This window comes from Triturus cristatus, chromosome 4_2 (genome assembly GCF_964204655.1).
Source record: "Triturus cristatus chromosome 4_2, aTriCri1.1, whole genome shotgun sequence".
In the NCBI taxonomy this organism is placed as follows: Eukaryota; Metazoa; Chordata; class Amphibia; order Caudata; family Salamandridae; genus Triturus; species Triturus cristatus.
Window position 1 is genome coordinate 158,538,883 of NC_140586.1, and position 25,791 is coordinate 158,564,673.

The 25,791-nt window shown below is 44.9% G+C and overlaps 1 long non-coding RNA gene across 1 annotated transcript; it reads right to left on the reverse strand.

Moving 5' to 3' along the window:
- Window positions 1-1,338: 1,338 nt before the first annotated feature.
- Window positions 1,339-25,771, reverse strand: LOC146833239 (uncharacterized). The gene is made up of 3 exons (XR_014960209.1): window positions 25,671-25,771; window positions 18,593-18,732; window positions 1,339-1,933 (listed from the first exon to the last, which is right to left on the reverse strand). It is a non-coding gene; the product is annotated as an uncharacterized LOC146833239 (long non-coding RNA).
- Between the last annotated feature and the right edge of the window lie 20 nt (window positions 25,772-25,791).

Consider the following 25,791-nt stretch of genomic DNA (forward strand, 5'->3'; position numbering starts at 1 on the left):
CCTCATTAACGAGTAAATGGTCTTTTAAAGTCCTGTGAAGTACTCGGGTCCGGCTGCAATTAGACGGACGCCAGCCCGCGAGGCTGTCTCAGCCGGGCTGACACACATGATGGGGGGGGGGGCTGAAGCCCGGTGAGCCCAATGGGTGTTGCGCGCCTACAAGAACTGTACGCAATATCGACGAGGGGGTGGGAAGGGTTTACGCCTTTGCCTTCTGTCATATTTGACCTCGAGTTTTTTTTTCTTTACTGGTTTTAACTTGCGGTTTGGCCCTGTGTTTTTAATAAGACCCGCGGTGGCCATTGCCAGGTAAAGTAATCACGGCAAAGAAATGTGATGTGGGGTTTGCCGGATTAAATGCACCCTTTTCTGTGGAATGTATATGAAAGTATGTGACCCGCTGACTTTGTTAGAGCGCGCAGCGCGGTTTCTGACAAAGGATGTGCTGTTTTTTGTTTAATTATTCTCGAACCGTGAGTCAAACTTTGATGCTGCAAGTTTTGTTAAAATAGGACTGTTGTGTAGACTTCTAACAAAATTGCCCCCTTGGCGAGTGCAGAAGGCTGTAATTTTCATTCAACGTTACTCATTTGTTCGAGTTGAGAAGAATGAGCCATTGAAACCTGGGACCTGACCTTTGCACACAGGTCTCTGCAGCAGGCACTCAACCCTCAACTCAAGCGCCTTATGACACTACTTTTCCCATCGCGGCGGGAGTTCTCCTTTACGTTAGGGGTCGAACCGAGGCCAGACGCCAGTCCGGCACAGGCCCCCAGCCAGAAGCTGTGAGAGGGTTCCAGGGGGCACACGGGTGGTCATTGGCCTCCAGGCTGTGCGCCTGCGTGGAAGGGACCAGCCATGTTCAGGTACACAGCCCCCTGGCAAGTCCTTTGCCTGTCCATGGAGCAAGGTGTGAGGGTGAGTAGGAACGCATGCGCTTTGCTATTCCCTCCTGGTTTTTACCTCTCCGAATATTGACAGTGCAGCTGGTGCAGATCGGAGCTTCCGAATCCCCTCTACTTCCACGGACGGAGTGATTTCACAGTCACACGCACACACACACACATCACACGCTGGTGGGGCCCATAACACCAACATTCATCCTACCACTCTATCCGTGCCATGTATAAGGGAAACACTTTTCAATACCTAACCAATCTGCATGTACCCTGAGGTCAATGGCATCAACTAGTTGCTATAGATTTGGTGAAACATCCTAACACTCTTAATATTCAATAAACATGACAATAAAATAACCACCCGACACAGTAATTCAAACAGAATATTGTTTATCTAAAAATTGTAAGAAAAGCCAATTAAATGCAAGATCATTTTCTCCATATTTACCTATTCTGGCTAAAAGTCGTTTTCTAAGTCAGAAATGGTCCTCAGCAAATAGTTAAAGTTTTCTAGCCGTCATGTTGAGTCACCGTCCTCTCCGTCAGCATCGGGACCTCTGATCATTGGTTCGGGAAGAAGTGGCGCTAGACCTCACTAGTCTACTAATATTTATACCAAAATTTACATTCCAAATGTTGCAAACATATCTTTCAAAACAGTCGATTGGCGGAAATTATGTCGTCTTGGTACATTAGGCTACAACAATGAATTTTCTCATGTATTGATAGTTTCAATTTCTGAATAGAAATTAGAAGTCCATAGCTAATTTGTTACTTCTACAGATGTCTCTTTAGGATAAAATGTATCTCATTCATGGGACCATTATAAGTTCATCAGGTCGGATTTAAAGTTGTAAGAATTCTTCATGTTCAGGGGCATCTGGCAATACTCCCAGATTTGTCGTCATGTTCATGGCTTTTCAGTTCAATCAGAGGACAGGGTCGCAGTCAGCGCAAAGCCTCTTTTCATATTTTCATCTATTCGAATGCAGGCTGCGGGTGGTGGCCATTTTACAGCAGGCCACAATGGTCAACTTAAGCGAAGAAAACACAAAATCATAATTACTACATGGAAATGATTATACAGTGTTATTCCCCTTATGTGTATGTATTTATCTAGCCATTTGCGACATCAAAAGCCATTAATGCATATTAATTAAAAGCGTAAAACACAATAACATCACATAACCAACATCTATACTGTCAATTTGCTCACCAACTTAGTTCACTTATTATTTTAGCCATGCAATTGCATTCCCATGTGTAATTCTTCTGGTAATAAGGTTGGTTAGAAAAGACTCGACAAATCTTTAGTAATTACTAATTAATCAGTAGTACTTTTAATAATGTCATACGAAAATGAAACAGGTATTTGGTTTTAAAGTAAAAACCCTGCTCCAGCAATCCCCCCTTTGGTGATATCTTATCACCACAAAAATCACCACCCATAAATCAATTTAATTTCCCCTTTTTGTAAAATGTCTTCTTGTTCATTTTTTTTTTTTTTTTAAACTCTTGTTTCTTTATCATCTTCTCTTTTTGATTCTATATACATACTTTCCCTCAATTCTTCTAATTCTATTTCTTGTGGATCTCTTTCTGGTTTCTTTTGTCTCTTTTTAACATTTTCTCGTGTTATTTTCTTTTTAGTTCTTCTGTATCTACAACACATACACCCTAATCTAAGAATTAATAATGCAACAATTACACACGTTAATGGAAATAATACTTTACCAAATATGGTACTACCTATTTTAGCTATAAAATTCTTAATAGCAATCATCTTATTAGCCATTTTAGTCCAGATACTTTCAGCTTCCAGTGGTACTAATTATTCATGCAAATCAGTAATATTTTTGATATAGACCTTTAGATCTTTGCTTTCATCAGGAATGTAAGTGCAACAATGTTGAACTTTCAGCATTCCACAGACTCCACCCTCTTTTGCCAATAGAATGTCAAGGGCAAGTCGATTTTGCATCGCCATAGCGCGTAAAGCAACCATTTCAGTATTTACCAAAAGAAAGCCTCCAGCGGTGCTTGTTGACAAGCGATCCACCACTGTTGACAGCTTCCGAATGCCAAATGCATTCAATGAAATTCCCACTGCTGGTATTAAAGCTCCAAAAATATCTCCTACAATTTCTATCCATGTTTCTCTCCTATAGCGTGTTAATGGATTAGTTTGTTCAGCATTTTCTACTCTATCCATGTGAAAAATCTTTGGAAAGACCAGGCCAACATAACATGTGCCATACCAATGGTCAGGCAACCTGTAATAAGCCTTGTTCCCACAAATATAATACACTCCCGGAAAGACTGGATCTTCTCCACCTCTAAATCCCCATCCGGTTGCAATAAAGTATGTATCATGGCACTCACTAGTCCCTATGAAATAATAATCATACTGGGATTTCTTCCTGGTAATGCATAGTTTGCCTTTCTGTGGTGCATCTATAGCCATAGTTGGACTGGCTCCTGTTAGATCTGGGGGTCTCTAGTTGGCAGGGTAGGTACAACTGTCCAAGTAGGGACCCTTGCTTCTAGTCAGGGAAAGGGGGATACACTGTTAAGATAACCCCTGCTCACCCTCTAGGTAGCTTGGCCTGAGGAGTCTAGGCTATCAAAGGCAATGTGTAAAGTATTTGTACCAACACTCACAGTAACACAGTGAAAACACCACAGATTTACTCCACACCAGTTTTAGAAAAATAAGGTATCTTTACTAAAAACTTCACAAGACCAAATACTTCAGAAAAAACCCAACATACAATTAAAAAGGTTACTTCAAAGATAGTTCAAGAGTTTGCAGAAAGTAATCCAGGATGTAAAAGTCAGTGTCCTGCACAATGCGACTCTCAGTGCACAAAATGCGACACTCTCGTGCCCAACAGTACCTGTAGTTGCGATAAGGTTCCCAAAAGCTATAACAAGGAAGATGGCAAAGGCGATGCGATACTCCTGAGATCTTGGGGAGGCTTTGCAGCAGCCCTGCTTCACGCAGCAGAGGTGGATGCGCCGGCTCCGATCTGTAGGGGGAGGATGCGATGACTTTGGCTTTCGTTGCGTAGGTTTCTTAGGGGGAAGCGTCACGCACAGGTACGATGCGACGATCTTCGGTGCGGCGCGGTGCGTGGCGCAGCGCGGACTTCGGGCGCCGCAACCCTCGATGCGTCACGGGACGGGACTCTGCGTCGACACACGCAGCGACTGGATACTTTCACGCACCGGCAGTGGTGCGGCTCTCAACTGGTTCTGCGACGACCCTCGCAGCGTCAGGAATCTTCACGCACCGGGACGATGCTCGACGCACTCGGCGATGCGGGGACTCCGGGTGCTGCGATGACGCCGCGATTAAATTTTCCTCGCACTCTCGTTCTTGCGACTCGCAATCGGATGATGCGGTGGGTACCAGTTACTCTTTTTCACGCTTCTGCTTCCCAGCTCCCAAACACAGCGAAACGACCTCCTGAGGCCCCAAGACTAGGCAAGCACTCCAAGGCAGGTCAGAACTCCTTCAGCAGAGTTCCAGCTGGTGGTGAAGTCCTTTTGTTCCTGGGACTTCTTAACAGGGAGCCAGCTCTTCTCAGGCCCTTGGAGATCAGAATCAAAAGAAGGGGACACAGCAAAGTCCTTCCCCTCTCCTTGGCAGCAAAGCAAAACAGCAAGCAGGCAGTCTTCTCCTCTTCAGTCCTTTTCAGCTTTCTCCTTGGCAGAGGTTTCTTCTTAGTTCCAAAGTGATCTAAAGTTTAGGTGTCTGGGGTCCTCTTCTTATACCCCTCCAAGTCTTTGTCTCTCTGTGTTTCAGTGGGGGGATTCCCCTGCTCAAACCGGTTCCTGGGTGTGCTCTGCCCTGGAGCACCTGGTTCCTTTCAGAGTGAGGGGCAGGGTCGTTAGACGCTCAGCAGGAGGTGGAGCCTTCTTTGTGCCAGCAGAGGCAGAGTCCTCAGCCTGGCCAGCAGGGGGTGGAGCATGCATTGTGTTGGCAGGGGCAGCCCTATTCAAACCAAGGGACTACTCCTCCCACCCATCTAAAGCAGATCTCCCTATTCACCCTGCTGCTGACTCATCCAGGCTCCTGGAGCCACCTAGCCCATCACATGACACCAGTCAGCCAACCAGCACACAGGCACACAGGAAGGTTAAACAGGAGAATAGCTACTTTCTAAAAAGTGCTATTCTCCCACAGTGAATTTAAAAACCATCTTGCTAAAAAGATGCATAATTAAATTCTGAACACAATGATACCAAACTTGGATTTTCTATCTTGCCCTTGTGGGAAGATAGACATGTAAACAGCCTCCCCCATTCTATCCTATGGGCAAGATAGCCTCTCAGCAGTGAAAAACGAAAATGGCTGTAATTCACTACCAGGGCATGTTACACACCTCAGTACATGCCCTACCTTTCAGATACACTGCACCCAGCCCAGGGGGGTACCTAGGGCCACCATAGGGATGCCTGATATGTACAGAAAGGGAAGGATAAGGCCTGGTCAGTGGTTGCACTGGCCAGGTCGACATGGCAATCCTGGACTGCACATAGGCACTGCAAGCAGGCCTAAGACATCATTTTAGCGCTACTCCCGTGGGTGGCACAATCAGTGTTGCAGCCCACTAGTAGCATTTGAATCACCAGCCCTGGCACACTCAGTGCACTTTACTAGGGGCTAACAGGTGAAACAAATATACCAACCATGGATAACCAATTAATATAACAATTTATACAGAGAGCATATGCACTTTAGCACTGATCAGCAGTGGTAAAGTGCCCAGAGTCCTATGGCCAACAACCACAGGTCAGAAAAAATAAAGGAGGAAGAAGCAAAAAGTTTGGGGATAACCCTGCAAAAAGGGCCGTTTCCAACAGCTCCATTTTTAAACTCTTTTTCTTTCTCAATGTCCCACACTGTTTCACTCATCTTATGTCCTTCTGCTTTCTTATGCATGTTCAACCTTCTTCTCTCAACCATGTCTAGGAAATTTTTCTCTTCTTCCTTCAAACTGCAAGTTAAATTGTTTCTAAAAACATATTCTAATGTTAATTCTCTAGTTTCTATAAAAATCTCACCTAAAGTGTTAGCTTCTTTAGCAGGATTCAGTTCTTTATTCATAGGCAGTTGCCCCAGAATATTATCTACATTAGACATGTTATAATCTAGTTTCCCTAATTGATAAAATATACTAATTAACACACTACATGAAATTCCATACGTAGCCGGAAGGTGATGATAAGTCACTCCTTCCGAAACAGAGGCAGGTAATTGCATACAGACGTAGCAATCCCTTACATCCATTGTCTTTACGTATTCGTACAATAATTTTGAAAACATATTGCTAGAAAAATCATTAATAGACCTATCCTTATGTATATATACATTGCTAGTTATAGTTGGAACTATCTTCTGTGAACTCTTCCCTATGTTAGTCATGTTCTCAGTATGTCCTTCTAAAGTGTCTATGGTAACTCTAAAAGAGATCAGTAGAGCAAGCACGCTCCACAGTAGCATTAATAATCCTGTACAGCAGCAGCACATCTTGCACCATCTTTTCATGAAGGTACATCTACTTTGATTATTCACAGTGTAAGCCATCCTGTTAATTTGACCGTGTCTTTTGACTTACCCTCTTCTACTCCACTACCGAACTTTTAGGGCAGCAAGTACCCAACAGATTATTACAATCTATTAATTCTAATTTACTTCTTCACTTCCTTCTTCAAGTGACTTCTTTGTATTTACTCAATTTGGATTTTCATCACTCTTCACTCTTTCCTCATCATCATCAAACTGTATTAGGTCCTGAACATCCGTCTCTTCTCCAATGTCGGACAAGATAACTCTCAGGATTCCCACTGCTTCTTCTTCTTCAACCACTTTCAGTAAAGCCTCCTCTGGACTTCCTTGACTGTCTGCCTCTTCACCTTGTTCAGGCAGTGCCACATACATCCATTCTGGTGACTTATACTTCTGGTTTGGTTTTCTGATTCTTTTAGTTCCTTCAGATATCTTTGTTTCCTCTCCTTTCGTTTGGTTTTGACTTGACACTTCGTTCACTTGTTCAGCTTTCGAAGAGTTAACTCGTGTCAATCGATATCTCAGTCTCTTTATCTTGTTGGGCCAAAGATCTCCTTTAGCATTTCTTTTTTGTTTTCCCTCTTTATTGTTTCTCTCACCAATCCAAGTTCTCTTTCTCAGAACTCGACCTTTGGGTATCTCATTCTCACTTTCATCAGATTCTGTCTCAGTTGCCTCTTGTTCATCAACAATTTTCCCTTCTCCAGCAACTTCCTTTTCTCCAACAGTCTCTTTTTCCACCGATTGAGATTTCCCTATTTCTGTCCCTCCTCGGGTCTCCGACACGCAATCTTCTTGCTGTCTACTTGTCCCTTCATCTAGCTTATTGTCGATGTTCCCTACACCTCCTCGGGGTTTTTCCGCAATCTGTCCCTCTTTTTCTTTTTCTGTCCCTTCTTCTTCAAGAATTATCTCAGGTGGAACTCTTCCAATTTTCTCATTTGATTCAGGTGTCACTTCTGTTGGAATGTTTTTTTCTTTTCTTTCTTTCTTTTTGTGTTCGTCACTGTTAGTTGGGCCTTTAGGCACTTCTTCAGAATCTGGACTTGTCTCTGAAGTTTGCAATGTTTCTTTAAGAATTCCTTCTGGTGGGTCAAAATTTCTCTTGACTCACTTTCCCCCCTTTCAGGATTCCTTTTTCTTTTTACTGTCTCACTGTCTGCATCATCACTGGAATCTGATTCCTCAAAGTATTCTTTTCCAGTGCGGTCACTTGGATTTGGAACTCTCAGAGTGTGACTTGCATGTATCCAATTTTTCACTCCAGCACACTTCACAGCAGTCGTTGTAGTCAGAACGACTTGTCTTGGCCTTCCCCACCTTGGAACCAAGCAATTCCTTCTTCTGTGGACTTTTATTCTTACCCAGTCCCCTGGGCTCAGATCATGGGCTGGTTTCTTTTCAAGTGTGGTGGCGTCTTCTCCAACCTGGTGAAACACAGAATGGACTGCGTCAGCCAGGCCTTTACAGTAATCCAAAATCATGTCATCAGTTATAGTCATCAGCTTGTTGACTGGTACAAACGCATGTCTCATTGCACGTCCCATGATGATTTCATGTGGACTCAAACCTGTTGTTCTGTCTGGAGTAGACCTAATTGTCATCAGGACTAGAGGCAAGACATCAGGCCATTTCATTCCTGTGGCTAAGCACATTTTGCCAATTCTGTTTTTGATGGTACCATTCATCTGTTCAACCACACCAGAAGCCTCTGGTCGGTAAGCACAATGTAGCTTCTGCTGTACACTCAATGCTTCACAGATCAAACCCATGATTTCATTATAAAAGTGTCCTCCTCTGTCTGATTCAATGGTCACTGGGAACCCATATCTTGGGATGAATTCTCTTAACAGTAGCTTGGCCACTGTTACCCCATCATTTCTTCTTGTAGAAAATGCCTCCACCCACCTGGAGAACAAACAGACTACCACCAGGACATACCTTAATCAATCAATCAATCAATCAATCAAATGATTCTTTATTTCGGCCAATTAGGCCATAAAAGATACAGGTATACAATAGCATCATAAAACAAACACTTGTAATAAAAACCGTTGATAAGATTAATAAAACCAGTATATAAAAAATGTCAAATTACAAGGAAAAATTTTAATTCCTTGCCGTAAAAGTCAAACTTTGAGTAGTTTAGACCTAATCTGCCACATAGCCATTAAAAATTTAGCAACTGCAAAGACTATGTGGGGGGCAGTGCTCGTTTTCAATATTCTAAACGAGTGCAAATGACTCCTTATGCCCAGGTTTCTACATAGTGGAACTATCCAGTATTTCCTAGGTCTATTATAGGCTGAGCAAAAAAACAAAATATGAATTTCTTCCTCATTGTGGATGCAACAACCTGGGCAGATTTTATCAACCCTTTTTGACCAATTATAGGTAAAGGTTTTAATAGGGAGAGTCCCTAGCCTCCACTGAATAAACAATTTTCTGGCTAAAATAGGGAGGATGATATCCATAAACCCTTCAAACTGATATAAATCCTTGAATTCCAAGAATCGATCAGTCAGAATACCTTTGTTGGAAGCAGAGACCAGGGAAGCGAAGCATTTCTCCCTATATATACCCACAAGGCGTTTGCGTGAGACCCTGTGGCATCCTTGTTCAGGGGACTCCCATAGTTCGGGGAGTCCCAACCGGTAAAGTTCTTTCTTTATAGAGGCCAGCCACGGGATTTTATTGCAGAGGTTCAAATTCATAACATGAAGGAGCTCTTGCCTATAATATATGAGGTCAACGGTAGACCAAAGCCTGTGCCAGAATCTTAGTGGCATTAGTTCCAAGTCATCTCTTATGGAGGGTAGGCCCATATCTAATCTTAGGGGGAGAAGGGGTGTGCCACGAGGAAGGGCCAAAAGCCGCCTTAAAAAATTATTTTCTACATTAACAATTCCTACACCCGCTTTATACCCCCAGAGTTCTCCTCCATAAGTTGCGGCTGCTTTCGCTTGGGTTTTGACATCTCAACTGCCGGGCTAATAGGTTTGTAAGTAGAGGAATTTGCCACCTTCAAAATTCCCCCCGACAGTTGGGACAGCTTTAACCGACTTCTTATAACCTGGGGTTCCCATGATAAATTCTCATGAAGAGTTACCCCCAAATACTGGAAGGTTTTCACCCTCTCCAGTCTTTCTGAGCTCAGAATTGGATTAGGTCTGGTTTTGGGTGATGGATTAAATATCATGAACTTGGTCTTCCCTGTGTTAATTTCTAAGCCATATTGCCTACAGAAGAGACCAAATCCATCTAAAATCCGTTGAATCCCCATCGGGGATTTGGACAGCAGGAGGGTGTCATCCGCAAACATAATGGCGGGTACCCTCCTGCTTGCCAGAGATGGGGCATCATTATCGTTAATAATGTCGAGATGTGCTATGACTTTGTTAACATAGAGGCAAAACAGGGTTGGCGCAAGGACACAACCCTGTCTGACCCCTCTAAGGACCGGGAATTTTGATGTCAGTGCTCCCATCCTCCCATACCTGACCTGTGCAAAGTTGTTCTCGTGGAGCCTGATGATGGCATTTAATAGATGGATCGGAACACCCAATTCCTTTAAAGTCTCCCATAATTTCTTCCTGGGAACCAGGTCAAAAGCTGACCTCAGATCCATGAACACCATGTACAGCCTTCCCCTCTCGATACTCACAGTTTTCCAGTAAAGGAGAACGAGACGGAAGATCTGGTCCATGGTGGACGTGTTTTTCCTGAAGCCAGCCTGAAGGGGACTAAGGATTTTATTTTCCTCCATCCACTGAGTGAGGTGGTTCAGGAGGAGGCGTGAATAAATTTTTTGGGGGACATCTATGAGACTTATCGGCCTGTAATTGGCTGGGAGACGAGGGGAGCCCTTTTTAAAAATAGGCACTATCTCAGCCCCCAGCCAAGTACAGGGAATCTCCATCCCACCCAGAATGGCATTAAAAAGGATGAGAAAGTAAGGGCCCCATATCTCTGAATGAAGACGAAAAAGATCGCCAGGCAACCTATCGAGACCAGGGGCCTTCCCCCTCGCCAAACCCTGAATTACACTGAGCACCTCAACAAGAGTGAATTCCAATTTGAATGCTGGATCATAGACAACAGTGGAAAACGCGTCCCCATCATTAGCGTTTCGAGGTGGTTCTTGATAGAGTTGGCCAAAATGGGCCTCCCATACAGATGCTGCAATGTTTGGCTCCATTGCAGCTTTGGGTTCTGCTGAACCGATGTTTACCAAGGACCAGAATTTTCTCAGGTCCTTCACTTCAAGTGCTGATGTGAGGTCTTGCTATCTGTTCCAGTCCCATTCTGAACGCGCCAATGCCATGGCTTTCTTGTAATTCCGTCTTAGCTCAACCACTTTGCCCTTATCCGAACCTATTTTAACACTATTTATTAGTTCAGACTTAATCTTTTTGCAGGATGAATTGTACCAGGTTGGGATACAGGTTTTTTTTTTCCTCAGGGGTGCCACTGGATAGAAAACCTCACCCAAAACATCCACTAGATCTTCATGGATTAAGGCTAGCTTCTTATTGAATTCCAAGTTTCTTGGCTGCATAATTAATATGTCCAATTCTTTTAGCTTGGGGAGTGCTAACTGGTAAATTTTACTTATGGACTCCTCTGAGGTCGCCAAATTCCCCCATTTGACCCTGCGTCTATTAGAGCTAAGAACCAAGTTCCCAGGATCATAATTGGATTCAGCAGAAAGTGATCGAACAGCACCCATAGGGTGCACCATGTCCATTATAAGTGCGTTATGATCACTGTCGGTTCTTGCTATTACTCTGAAGTCCAGGATCTTAGGCCAAAGACTAATTTCTACAAAAATATAGTCTAACCTGGATTCATGATTCTTCCTGTTAAAAGTGCATGTAGAGGGAGTATCGGAAGTGGTACGACCATTACATGCCCTTAAAGAGAAATTTAATGTTAGGGACATAATTTGGACAGCCAGAGGGGACCAAGATTTGACATGAGGTGATTGACATGGGGGAACACCCCAGGAATCATCTTCCGCCGTAAGAGCACCTTCCTTTAGACCTTCCAGGGGCTCAAAGTGGCAATTAAAATCGCCACCCAACACTACCTTATAATCATTAGGGAGGCGACTCAAAAAGCACGTGAGATCGTCTAATGTGGGGGATTCCATGGCCACACTGGTAGGGCGGGAATACACATTGATGATTGCTAGATTTAAGACATTAGGCCACTTAAGTAGGACACATTGTGTGTCCTGCGAGAGAGTCGGTAGACTCTCCGCGTTACACCCAATGTGACTAGCTACCCAAATGGCCAATCCTCCAGATGGCCTCCCTCTGCCAGACCAGATCGCATTTATTTCGAACACTGCATAACCCACTCTGCACAGTGGTTCCCTCGCCCAAGTCTCTTGAAATAGGCAAATATCACTATTACCTATTAAGGAATCCCATTCACTTGTATCTAATTTGTTGGCAATGCCTGCAACATTCCAAGAGAGAACCTTTAGAACATCATCAGGCAGTTCTACTCCGTGCCCACCAGTTTTCTCCGATACAGCATCCATCATTGAAGCCAATGACACATGCAAAGGTATTTCCAAAATCGATGGGACAATAGAGCCAGCTTTAAAAGCGGGTGTGGCTAGCGTTGATATGTTATTATTAATAAGGCCTGGTACACACTTAAGTGAACCAGTTAGTTGACCATGGGGGTTAATAGATGTCAGATTCTCCCATCGAGGGACACAGGGTTCTTGAATAGTGCTATCAGTTTTGCCATTCGCGGACCCCTGTTCCTGATTGAGTCAATCTACCTGGTCAAGACAACTATATCTATTGGGGTGTATGTAGTTGCCATAGTTGGTAGGAGCATTACAAGTGGATCTGAGTCTAGATCCATGAACAACAGATCCAACCCGGGTCCAACCGTCATCATTATTCATAAATGAATTACTAGTGTTAGGATAAAAGTATGACAGATGGACCACTTCGATGGATGTAGTTCCTATATACCCAGTCCAGTTGCAGATATAAGGCACAATATTGGGATTCCTAAAGTTTACAATAATGCAATCCCCAGCACTTTTCTTGTCGGTATAACCGACCCATGGAACCCTTCTTACCATAAGGATTTCTCCATTAAGACTAGGTGGAAGTGGCCTATGAATATTTAACCAGCTGATGACCTTGTTGTGTAGGGAGTCATAAGATTCCACCGTATTTCCACGGAGCATGGAGACTCCCTTCAAGACGACAGAGTATGCTGCCGCCTCAGGGGGCAGATTTACCACTTTACGCCAATTTTGAGTGCTAGCTTGCCTAGTTGGAGAGTTAATTCCATCATTTATTAATTTCTCCTGGCCAGTTGTAGGAGCCAGGCCAGCTAGATTCAACCTACTGGTGTTTGCTATCGAAGGTGGTTGACTGCAAGATATTGCAGGAACAGCTTTTAACAAGGGGACTGGAATAATATTTTCTGATTGAATGGCTATAGAGGATGGGGAAGACAGAGTAACAGGGTTTATATCTAGATTGGAAGTCCCAACAGAATTCCCAACTAGTCCATGCATGCCGGCTTTTGTACCTGAAGCTAAACCTAAAAGTCCCTTACGTAAGTCCATTAAACAAATTTCCATATTAACAAGACGATCTTCCAGGGGAGTAAGCAGTTCCCTCAATAGGGTGCGGAGGCCTGAAAGAATGAGATCCTCCACTCCTGCGGGACTGTGTTGGCTAGGAAGAATTTTGGCCGGGGTTTGGTGGTGCAGGGCTCCGGATCTACAAGATAAATTTGACCCTTTGCTAGCTGGATCCTGTTGGAATCCCCTGGACCTAGAGTTGGATTTAGAAACTTTGCGTTTTTTTTCCCCCTGTCGTGTAAGCCCTTTTTTGCTTTTTTGAGATAGCTCCCTCCTTCACCCCCTGAAATGGGTGCATCGAATCCCTGTTAGTACTTGAATTCGTATTGGAGACAGCTCCTTCAACAGTGGTCTGAGGTGTGGGGGCCTTACAAGATGGAAGTGGTAATATGCTAAGCTCTGCATTGCCTGAGTCACACAGTCAATTGAGAAGCTAACAGAGCAATTAGTATCGGGTAGAGTTGATGTAACAAGCATACCATTTCCCCCCCCTACAGTTAGTGATATACAGTTAGGTGACTTTACGGGAGTAGTAGCGTGGGCAAGAGGACCCAATGAAGATCTCCTCACCCAGTCAATTTCTTGGGAAATGCGTCGTTCAAGAATGGAGATCTCATCGACGAGAAGGGACCCAGCTTTGGCAAAGTACGTGTCCAGTGTACCGATAGTCCTTCCGGTTGCCAACGCACTCTTGCTCCTTGTTTCTCTGGTTGTCATGATCTCACACGCAACTCCTAAATATGGGGACGACTGCAGGCAACCCAAGGGGGCCCAGGCCCTACCTCGCCCTTGCTCGAACGGCCTCAAACGGCCCGCTTTTGCGTGAGGATGAGGTGTGTTAAATAGGGGGTGGGCGCGGAGGAGGAGCTGGCGGGAAGAGGCCCCAGGTGCTGCGGTGATTTCCGCACTGTGCACACTGGTCCTCGCAGTCCCGCCGGCGAATAGGACACACACACCAACTCCCGCAGTGCAGGTAAAGTCCTTAGGCAGCAGGATTAAGGTCCCCAAATACTCCAAGCAGCACAACCAGCACAATCCTCAAGTGGCAACGGCGAGCGGCTCCCGCGAAGCGGGGGCCGCGAGTCTTAAATGCGAGTGGAGCAAGTTCTGGGAGGAGCTGGCGGGAAGAGGCCCCAGGTGCTGCGGTGATTTCCGCGCTGTGCACACTGGTCCTCGCAGTCCCGCCGGCGGATAGGACACACACACCAACTCCCGCAGTGCAGGTAAAGTCCTTAGGCAGCAGGATTAAGGTCCCCAAATACTCCAAGCAGCACAACCAGCACAATCCTCAAGTGGCAACGGCGAGCGGCTCCCGCGAAGCGGGGGCCGCGAGTCTTAAATGCGAGTGGAGCAAGTTCTGGGAGGAGCTGGCGGGAAGAGGCCCCAGGTGCTGCGGTGATTTCTGCGCTGTGCACACTGGTCCTCGCAGTCCCGCCAGCGGATAGGACACACACACCAACTCCCGCAGTGCAGGTAAAGTCCTTAGGCAGCAGGATTAAGGTCCCCAAATACTCCAAGCAGCACAACCAGCACAATCCTCCAGTGGCAACGGTGAGCGGCTCCCGCGAAGCGGGGGCCGCTAGTCTTAAATGCGAGTGGAGCAAGTTCTGGGAGGAGCTGGCGGGAAGAGGCCCCAGGTGCTGCGGTGATTTCTGCGCTGTGCACACTGGTCCTCACAGTCCCGCCGGCGGATAGGACACACACACCAACTCCTGCAGTGCAGGTAAAGTCCTTAGGCAGCAGGATTAAGGTCCCCAAATACTCCAAGCAGCACAACCAGCACAATCCTAAAGTGGCAACGGCGAGCGGCTCCCACGAAGCGGGGGCCGCGAGTCTTAAATGCGAGTGGAGCAAGTTCTGGGAGGAGCTGGCGGGAAGAGGCCCCAGGTGCTGCGGTGATTTCCGCGCTGTGCACACTGGTCCTCGCAGTCCCGCTGGCGGATAGGACACACACACCAACTCCCGCAGTGCAGGTAAAGTCCTTAGGCAGCAGGATTAAGGTCCCCAAATATTCCAAGCAGCACAACCAGCACAATCCTCAAGTGGCAACGGCGAGCGGCTCCCACGAAGCGGGGGCCGCGAGTCTTAAATGCGAGTGGAGCAAGTTCTGGGAGGAGCTGGCGGGAAGAAGCCCCAGGTGCTGCGGTGATTTCCGCGCTGTGCACACTGGTCCTCGCAGTCCCGCCGGCGGATAGGACACACACACCAACTCCCGCAGTGCAGGTAAAGTCCTTAGGCAGCAGGATTAAGGTCCCCAAATACTCCAAGCAGCACAACCAGCACAATCCTCAAGTGGCAACGGCGAGCGGCTCCCGCGAAGCGGGGGCCGCGAGTCTTAAATGCGAGTGGAGCAAGTTCTGGGAAGAGCTGGCGGGAAGAGGCCCCAGGTGCTGCGGTGATTTCCGCGCTGTGCACACTGGTCCTCGCAGTCCCGCCGGCGGATAGGACACACACACCAACTCCCGCAGTGCAGGTAAAGTCCTTAGGCAGCAGGATTAAGGTCCCCAAATACTCCAAGCAGCACAACCAGCACAATCCTCAAGTGGTTAATCTATTGACTTGGGGCATTTCGAGGAAGTCTATCTGCATTTTTGTGAAGAGTCCTCCCTCCGTGCTTATTGTACCTAGGCTCACCACTGTTCTCTTTCCAGGATTGAATTGCTGACATATCAGGCATCTCTGACAGAGACTCTCTGCTATCAGCCTGAATTTTGCATTGTACCAGGTCTGCTTAAAGGCCCTTATCATAGCATCCCTTCCCAGGTGTCCCTGGCCATGATACATCCGTGCCATTGTTGACAACATGCTATTGGGTATGACTGGTCTTCCATCCCTATAGACCCACACGTGGTCTTTTTCCCTTGGTGCACAACCCGCTTTCACCCAATCTTTCATTTCCTCATCTCCTGCCTCGTCCTGCAACTGCTTCACTTCCTCCCATGTTCCCACCACATTAGTAAACATTAAGGAACAAGAAGACATTTCCATTTCCTTACTCCGGTTAATGGAGTGATTATTCCTTGCACAGTACTGTGCTATGTCATTAGCAAATTTGTTCCCAAGGGTGACGAAATCATCACCTTGACTATGAGCAGCACATTTTACAACCGCTAGTACTTTGGACAGCTGTATCGCCTCAAGCAATTTTCCAACCACTTCAGCATTCTTTATGGGAGTTCCACTTGAGGTCAGGTAACCTCTTTGTAGCCATAACTGGCCAAAATCATGGACAACTCCGAAGCCATACTGGCTGTCAGTCATTACAGTCACTCTCACATTCCTTCCAATCTTGCAAGCCTTCGTTAGTGCCACCAATTCTGCCACCTGAGTGGATTTAACTCCTTTCAAAGGTGATGCTTCCACAACTCCTGAAACTGTACACACAGCACATGCGGCACTCAGCATTCCTTCATCAGTTCTCAGACAAGATCCATCCACAAACAACACATGATCACTCTCAGGCAGTGGCAGACCTCTTATGTCTGGTCTTGGTTTTGTACAGTAATCAAGCACATCCAGGCAATCATGATCATCATCATCTCTCACTCCCACACTTTCAGCATCTGGCAACAGTGTTGCTGGATTCACATTCACACATCTCTCAAGACTCACATTTGATGCACCAAGAATGACTTTCTCATATTTAGTCAGCCGACTATGAGACATGAACTGTGTCCGGCTCCTTGTTAAAAGGATTGCCACATCATGAGGTACGAATACCCGTACAGGATATCCCATTATAATTCCCTCACTTTGTTCCAGACTTCTGCATGTAGCAGCTACTGCTTTCAGACAACCTGGTAAACCCACAGCTACTGGATCAAGTGTTGATGAGAAGTACGCAATTGGCCTCCTCAGACGTCCATGTTTCTGGATTAACACTGAAAGTGCACATCCATTTCTCTCACTACAGTACAGCTCAAATTCTTTTTCGTAATCTGGCATTCCTAGGGCAGGAGCTTCACATAGCCTGTTCTTTAATTCTTTGAATGCTGCCATTTCTTCTGGGTTTAATTCCAATGGGTCTTTCACCTCACTTTTAGTCAATTTGAACTGTGGCTTGGCAATTAAGGAAAAGTTACTTATCCACTGACGACAATAACCAACCATTCCCAGGAACATTCTCACTTCTCTTTGTGTCATTGGGGCTCTCATCCCTCTGTTGTTTTTATTCCTGTCAATGGTCACTTTCCTCAGGCCTTTCTCAATATTATGTCCTAGATACTGGACTTCTCTCTTACAGAATTGCAATTTGGCTGGAGATACTTTTAATTCTCCATCTGCCAAGTGATTCAGTAAAGCAATGGTGTCTACCTCACAAGCTTCACGTGTCTTTGATGCCACAAGCAGGTCATCAATGTACTGGACCAAAACTGAATTTTCAGGCATTGTTAAACTCTCCAGAGATTTCTTTAGCAATTGATTAAATATTGAAGGGCTCTCTGTATACCCCTGTGGAATTCGGCACCATGCCAAAATTCGCTCTCCAAATCTTAATGCAAAAATCGGCTGGCTGTCATGATGCAACGGGATTGAAAAGAAAGCATGGCACAAATCAATTACTGTGTACCATTCTGCATCATGGGGAATCTGATACAAAATCACTGATGGATTTGGCACAATGGGACAACATGACACAACAATCTTGTTAATTTTTCTCAAATCCTGTACTATTCTGAACTTCCCATTGGGTTTCTTCAGTCCCATTATAGGTGAATTACATGGGCTGCTCAATATTTCCCTTAACACCCCCTGCTGGATCATTTTCTCAATTATGGGTGTTATTCCTTCAATTATTTCAGGTGTCAGTCTGTATTGTGGGATGTTTGGGTAAACTACTCCATCTTTTACAGTAATTTTTACTGGATCTACATTTCTCATCAGGCCCACATCTTCTCCAGTAAAATCCCAAACCGCTGCTTTTACTGTCTGTTTTAATTCTGGGGGTAATCCATCCGGATTGAACACAGCATATGTTCCAATAGCCTCACTTTCCCCATTATCTAGGGTCATTCTGTATAGGACATCCTCATCTGGTGTCTCAAAGGTTATTCCATCTGGGGTACAGAAAATAGTGCAATTTATCTTTCACAGCAAATAACTGCCTAATAAATTCACAGGACTGGTGTCACACACCACGAACGGGTGCATATCTGAGAATTTCCCTATTCTAACCCTTACTGGTTCAGTAAGATGAGTTTTAATCTGTGTGTTGGACACACCAACTACTTGGATTGCTTCATCCGAGAGAGGAAGATTCTTTATATCAGCTGACCTGACAGTTGATCTCGTAGCTCCTGTGTCAACTAGAAAAGTAACACTTTCACCATTGATTTTCCCATCTACAAAAGGTCCTGCCTGGTCTATTTCTAGAGTTGCACCAAGTACGCACTCTTCCTCCTCTCTTCGGCACCATCAGAAGTCTCCCTCAGAATCACTTCCCTCATTCTTTAGCCAATATTGTGATACAGTGCTTGCGCGTTTTGGCTTGTTTACCTGTTCTTCATTGTAGAACCCCGAATCTTGGCTGTACTTCTGGGATCCTCTGTTTGTGGCAAGGGCGGTTTTGGCACCTGATTCTGCTGCTTAACAGCCTTCTGCTGCTGCTGCTGCTGACCACACCCCTCACTCTGCACCTGTGAATTCAATGATGGATTGTCATCGTTAGTAGACGTTGGATTCTTACACTCGGATTTCCAGTGCCCTAATTTTCCACAGTTGTGGCAGGGAAACCTTTTCTTTGCTTCCTCAATATTGCCTTTCCCTTTTCTTGGGCCAAATCTGGGTTTATTTCCTGGGTTATTTGCTTGTTCAACCAACTGTGCTTCCTGTCTTTCTGCAACTTTCACCTGTGCCCACATTGCCTTTTCCTTCAGTTTTCTTTGCTTTGCCTCAATCTCATCACTGAAGTATTTTGCATGTCTCAGGATCTCATCAATCTTTTTGCTCTGCCAGTCTATGGTATGCTGCCTTATCATTTCACTGATTTCAGGTCGCAAGCCATACACAAATCTGTATACAAAATGGCTCAGGTCCTTGTCACCCAGATGTTCATCTCCACTGAACTGTTTGAAAGCTAGTATTAGTCTTTCATAGTAAGCATGGACTGATTCTTTCACTTCTTGATGTGTTCGATCTATTTTAACCCAGTCTGTTTCCTTGGGGGGTACCTTATTTTTCAGGAAAGCCATAACCTGCTCATACTTTTTCATGACCTCCGGGTCTGGAGCTCCTGTCTTGGGATCTCTCGGGTATTCTTTAGTGGGCCAGTCAATGACTATCTTACATTCTGCCCACAAGTCTGCTGGTACAATTATATCAAACATACTATTCAGGTCAATCCACAGCACTTTTGACAATTTCACAAATCTGTCAACCTGTCTATACCACTCGACGGGCTTCTCTCTCAGTCGAGGGAAATCATTTGTAAATGACAAAATATCTTGTCTGGTCCATCGGACATGTACATACCCTCCTCCTGGAATCTCCCTCATGGGATAAGCTGTCACTGTTTTCTCTTTTTCTCTCATAGGGAATGTTGAGTAAGTTCTGTCTGCTGCATCTTCTCGTTTTTTATACCATCTATCTTTCCATCTCTCCACATCTCCCCATTTTCGCAGCAAAGCAATCATCTCCTTAATCTGCCCTGCTCGGCCTGCATTATTCAGATTCTCGATGTCCTTATCTGTAAAATCCACTCGGTAAGACTTTTGTAAAGCTTTTACCTTGTCCATGTCAATTCCCATTTCACTGGCTATTCCTTTCAACCTGTCATGTATGTTCTTTGCTCTCCATGTGACGCTCTTGCACAAAAAAAGTATTTCCCCATCCTGATAATTTTTCAGCGTTTCTGTAGGAATTGTTCCTGCAATTAGCTCCTCCAACTCCATACGTAGTCTAGCTACATCAATTGCCTGGGATTCCTTTTCTTTCCTCTGCAAAACTTTCAGCCAATTATTCAAATCTTCAGCAGTTATCCCCGTAGATTTTTCTGCACCCACTGGTTCTGTCACTCTTTGGGGTTCTAAGATCGATCCTCCAATCATTCTGTTCCCTTCCACACAACCAGAATTCAAAACCGAGTTAGTCTGCACATTCAACTCTCCTCCACATATGGTATGTCTCCACTGATTTTCTCCTGATCTCCACTGATTTTCTCCCGATCTCATCTCTGTCTGTTCTGGAGGAACAACCAGTCTGTTGCCTACATTTGGAACTGTTAAACCACCTTCACCAGTCCTCTGCTTCTCAAAAATAGGCATAACCGGACCTATTGTTACAGGCACCGTAACTGCTTCAAGATTTTTAGTCAGTTCTCTGATTTTCTCTGTCAATTCAAATGTGGTTCTTGCTAGTTCTCTGGTCTTTTCATCCTCTATTTCATTCTCCCTTTCTCTCTCTCTTTCTCTCTCTCTTTCCGCAAGAGAACTACTGCTTTTCAACTCAGGGGTCGTAACCTCTGTCTTTATAATCCGCAGGGTGTCTCTCATTGGGGTAACTGGTGTTCCTACTTCTGGTTCTCGTCTATACGGGGGTGGTCTTTTGTAGAACATGTCATCTAAGACATCATCTTCAGACTCATTCACCCCATACCTCCTTGTTTCCACATTATGTTCTTTCTCTGTACACTTTCTCCCTTCTGTCTGTTCTGCAGTCCTTACAGGATATAATCCCTCAGTCATACTGGCATCTCGCCATCTTCTCATCCGATTATGATGAGTTTCGCGATCATACTTTCGCCCGAACATATACCTGTAGTTTCCTCCACTCCTCTGCTTTTCTCGCTCATGCATTTCATCTTCCCATTCAGTCAATGTCTCAATCTGCGTCGGCCTAGGCCGAGGCTCTAGACCCATCATCCTCTCCCGTAAGTTTCTCAATATGGCCAGATTAAATGAGCCATTTTCCGGGAAAGCTAAAACTCCATCCTTTTTGGTGTACTTTGCCCAATTGTCTAACCAAATACAGGTATGATACCCATATTTTGCAACCATGAAGGATGCGGGGGTTCTTATCGGAGGAAGTAACTGTCCTTCCCTAGTCACAATATCCTTATCCTTGTCAAACCAGGTCTTAACCTTACTAAACAAAGATTTCTTTTTCTTTTCCTCAGCGTGGTAATACATTTTCTTGTTTTCCGCAACCCTTTAGTCTTTTCTACAACTGTACGATCTCCTGTCCAATTGCAGCGCGACTCACACTAACGCACCAATCCTGGAGCGTCTACGTCACCCTGTATGTCTCCTAATCCTTGCGCGGCGTACACTAGCACACCAATCACCGTGCTTTTACCGTTCTAACCCACTGTCCAACCACAGCGCGGTCTTCCTGATGTCAGCAGTCGCTGCAGCAGCTCCTGCTCCTGTCTCCCGTCTCTCGTCTACCCCTCCTTAACAAAACTGCTCTGTAGACTTTGTTTCAATTTCTACGAGTCTGTTAGTTACAACATACAAACATCTCCATTGTCTGCTTCGCTAACCACAGAACAGCAAAAGACCTTTCCCACGAGAATTCCGCCTTTCCCGATAGCAGCGCTTACCTCTGCCCTACTACAGAATCGTTACTTCCGTTGATAAAGTAGCACATCCCTCTACTCTACCCTTCTAGCAAGCACCAATTAACTGTTTTCTCCAGAATGCTCCTAAGAGTTTCACAATTAACCAGAATGCCTTTTCATTCACGCACTTTCACACCAGAAAATGTAGTACACTCACACAGAATCCTGTCTTTCCCGAGAACAGCAAACAGTCTGTCCTACTACAGAATTATATCACACGTTAACAAAGCAGCGCTTACCTCTGCTCTGTCCTTCTAACAAGCTCAGAGAATACCTATTACCTTTCTAGTGATAAGCGTTATCGGAATGCCATAAGGATCCCTGATACCTAAGACCAGAACTTCACAGGTAACCTTCGCTATCATATACACTTCTCTCACACAGAAAATACGTCTCTAATGGCAACACACAGCGATGCTACCTCATCGAACCCAGACAATGCGACGCGCAACTTCAATTGTCACCCGTTTTCCCCTGTCTACATACAGGGCCAACAATCCAGCCTCTTCCGAGAGCAGCGCTTCCCTCTGCCCTACTACGGAACTGTCACCGACTTCCTACGTCCCAGAAGCCGTACACACTACATAAAACTCAATACGACTTCAACATATAGTGTTAGTGCATATATCAATATCAATCAATAATCAACAAGCTTATATACACGCAAATTCACCAGATCAAGACAATAGTTAACCATCATTCTGCTACCAAGAAACTGGTGCAGATCGGAGCTTCTGAATCCCCTCTACTTCCACGGACGGAGTGATTTCACAGTCACACGCACACACACACATCACACGCTGGTGGGGCCCATAACACCAACATTCATCCTACCACTCTATCCGTGCCATGTATAAGGGAAACACTTTTCAATACCTAACCAATCTGCATGTACCCTGAGGTCAATGGCATCAACTAGTTGTTATAGATTTGGTGAAACATCCTAACACTCTAAATATTCAATAAACATGACAATAAAATAACCACCCGACACAGGAATTCAAACAGAATATTGTTTATCTAGAAATTGTAAGAAAAGCCAATTAAATGCAAGATCATTTTCTCCATATTTACCTATTCTGGCTAAAAGTCGTTTTCTAAATCAGAAATGGTCCTCAGCAAATAGTTAAAGTTTTCTAGCCATCATGTAGAGTCACCGTCCTCTCCGTCAGCATCGGGACCTCTGATCATTGGTTCGGGAAGAAGTGGAGCTAGACCTCACTAGTCTACTAATATTTATACCAAAATTTACATTCCAAATGTTGCAAACATATCTTTCAAAACAGTTGATTGGCGGAAATTATGTCGTCTTGGTACATTAGGCTACAACAATGAATTTTCTCATGTATTGATAGTTTCAAATTCTGAATAGAAATTAGAAGTCCATAGCTAACTCGTTACTTCTACGGATGTCTCTTTAGGATAAAATGTATCTCATTCATGGGACCATTATAAGTTCATCAGGTCGGATTTAAAGTTGTAACAATTCTTCATGTTCAGGGGCATCTGGCAATACTCCCAGATTTGTCGTCATGTTCATGGCTTTTCAGTTCAATCAGAGGACAGGGTCGCAGTCAGCGCAAAGCCTCTTTTCATATTTTCATCTACTCGAATGCAGGCTGCGGGTGGTGGCCATTTTACAGCAGGCCACAATGGTCAACTTAAGCGACGAAAACACAAATCATAATTACTACATGGAAATGATTATACAGTGCTATTCCCCTGCTAATACCCTTATGTGTATGTATTTATCTAGCCATTTGCGACATCAAAAGCCATTAATGCATATTAATTAAAAGCGCAAAACACAATAACATCACATAAGCAACATCTATACTGTCAATTTGCTCACCAACTTAGTTCACTTATTAATTTAGCCATGCAATTGCATTCCCACGTGTAATTCTTCTGTTAATAAGGTTGGTTAGACAAGACTCGACAAATCTTTAGTAATTACTAATTAATCAGTAGTACTTTTAATAATGTCATACGAAAATGAAACAGGTATTTGGTTTTAAAGTAAAAACCCTGCTCCAGCACAGCCTGCTGCTTGATAACCGCTGATGTTGCGCTGCATAATCTTGTTAAGTCTTTATGAATGTAGCGCTATTGTGCAAGATAGGTTAATGCATGCAAGCAAGCGCTTTGACATATCGTCTGGGGTAGTAAGCGCTATCTAAATGCAGTTACAATACAACAATATGTTTCGGGCGCTTGTGCAGTCTGGAGGTCCCGGGTTGGTTTCCAAGCAGGGCTGAGTTTGCTTTACCTCATTCCGAGGTCGGTAAAATTGAGCTTATAAATAGAATTAAAAGAGCGTGGCGCCGCGGAACGGTAGATGAGTGCAGGGCGGAGGAGAGGGCAGGAGCCGAGAGCAGGGAGAGAGGACGAGCACATCACTGCCTTTCTCCGAGGTTAATGCCTCAGAGAAACGCATGGCGCCGCGGAACGGTAGATGAGTGCAGGGCGGAGGAGAGGGCAGGAGCCAAGAGCAGGGGGAGAGGACGAGCACACCACTGCCTTTCTCCGAGGTTAATGCCTCAGAGAAACGCAGCGTCATTTTGGGATTCGGGGGCGTGTTTTTCTTTCTCAAACACGCCCAGAGCAAGAATCGAAAAAAAACGCCCCGAATCCCAAAAAGACGGGGCTTGTTTGGAGAGACAAGCCTCTTCTCCAATGGCTGACCAGCATTTAAGAGGCCAGCCAATGGAGAAGAGGAGAGAAGAGGGGCGGGTTGAAGCCCCTCTTCTCCAAGTCATTAAATCTCACGAGCAAGACGGCGCAAGTGCAGCCTTCGCTAGCCGAGACCAAAAAATGGACCTGCGGCTTGGCAGCTATGTATACACGGTGGTAAGCTCTTCAGCGGCCAACATGTGCCAAGCTCTTACGGTCGCAGTTCTGTAGTTCATCCAGTCCTGAAATTTTCTTTGAATTCTTCGACTTGTAATCCTGGTTTTCATAATAGGATAAACAGACTAAAACTAGGAAACTTGAGAGCCCTGGGGCTAGAAATACTACTAACACAATACAATACAAGCGCTTCTCTACTGCACTTTTCTGATACCCTTTATAGTAGCCTATCTACACTGCATACATGCCAACACTCCCGATTCAGGCGTGAGACTACCGATTTGAAGGCTAGTCTCCCGCCTCCCGATTCCTGCAAGCAAAAACCCGATCCCTCGGGGTTTCAGCTGACAGGGCTTGGTATTGTGTAACGTGCTAATTCTTCCAGCAATAGTCAGAATGGCGATGCAGGGGCTCTAGATGGGGTGAAAAACCAACAAAGCCCCATTAACAACCGAATGGTCTTTTAAACACCTGTGAAGTACTGGGGGGTAGAGGGGCGCGGCTGCGTGTGTGCCCGGAAGCTGTTTCAGCCCGGGCTGACGGGGGAGGGAGGGGGGGTGTATGCACTGACCGCAACCTGCCAGGCCAGTGCAAACTCTTGCATCCCCCTCTTTCTCTGCCTGCCATTGCGCTCCATGCTTCTGAAAGGTGATAAAAAAACACACGTGAATTTGCTTTCAAATGTCCGATCCTGCAGCAGCACACTTCCAAAGTCCATACATGACAGAAACCCAATTGAACGCCCCATTTTTTTTTTTAAATTCTCCCACTTTGCTCTTCTGAAATGTTGGCATGTATGACACTGTCTTTTCTGCCAGTGAACCACAGCTAAAGATAAGGTTTAAATAGAGTGGCCATATTAGCGTGATGTCACCTGCTAGATTTCTTGTAAACGTACTGCGTATATGTCTACCTATCAGTAGTTATTACGAAATATTTCCAAATTTCTTTGTTTTCTTGAAAAGTACATTTTATAAATGACACATTCTATGGAAAATGCTAATAAAATCTGAATAAATAGAAGAAAATATACAGGTGGTTAAAACTGAGATGATAGTAATTAAAATCGGCATTTTAAAGGTTTCTTTCCCATTAAAGGTGACGTTTTAGGGAAACTTCAGCCTCTTCCAGAAGTAAATCCGTAGTTTTAGCGACTGCACAGCTCACCTTGTTAGTGCTCCGAGAAATGCGATGGAACATAAAAATATTGCCGCTATACCGGGCATCTTTGCTAAAATGTCACGGGCCGGTTGTACACTCAAGATGGCCACCCCTTTTAGAAAGGTCC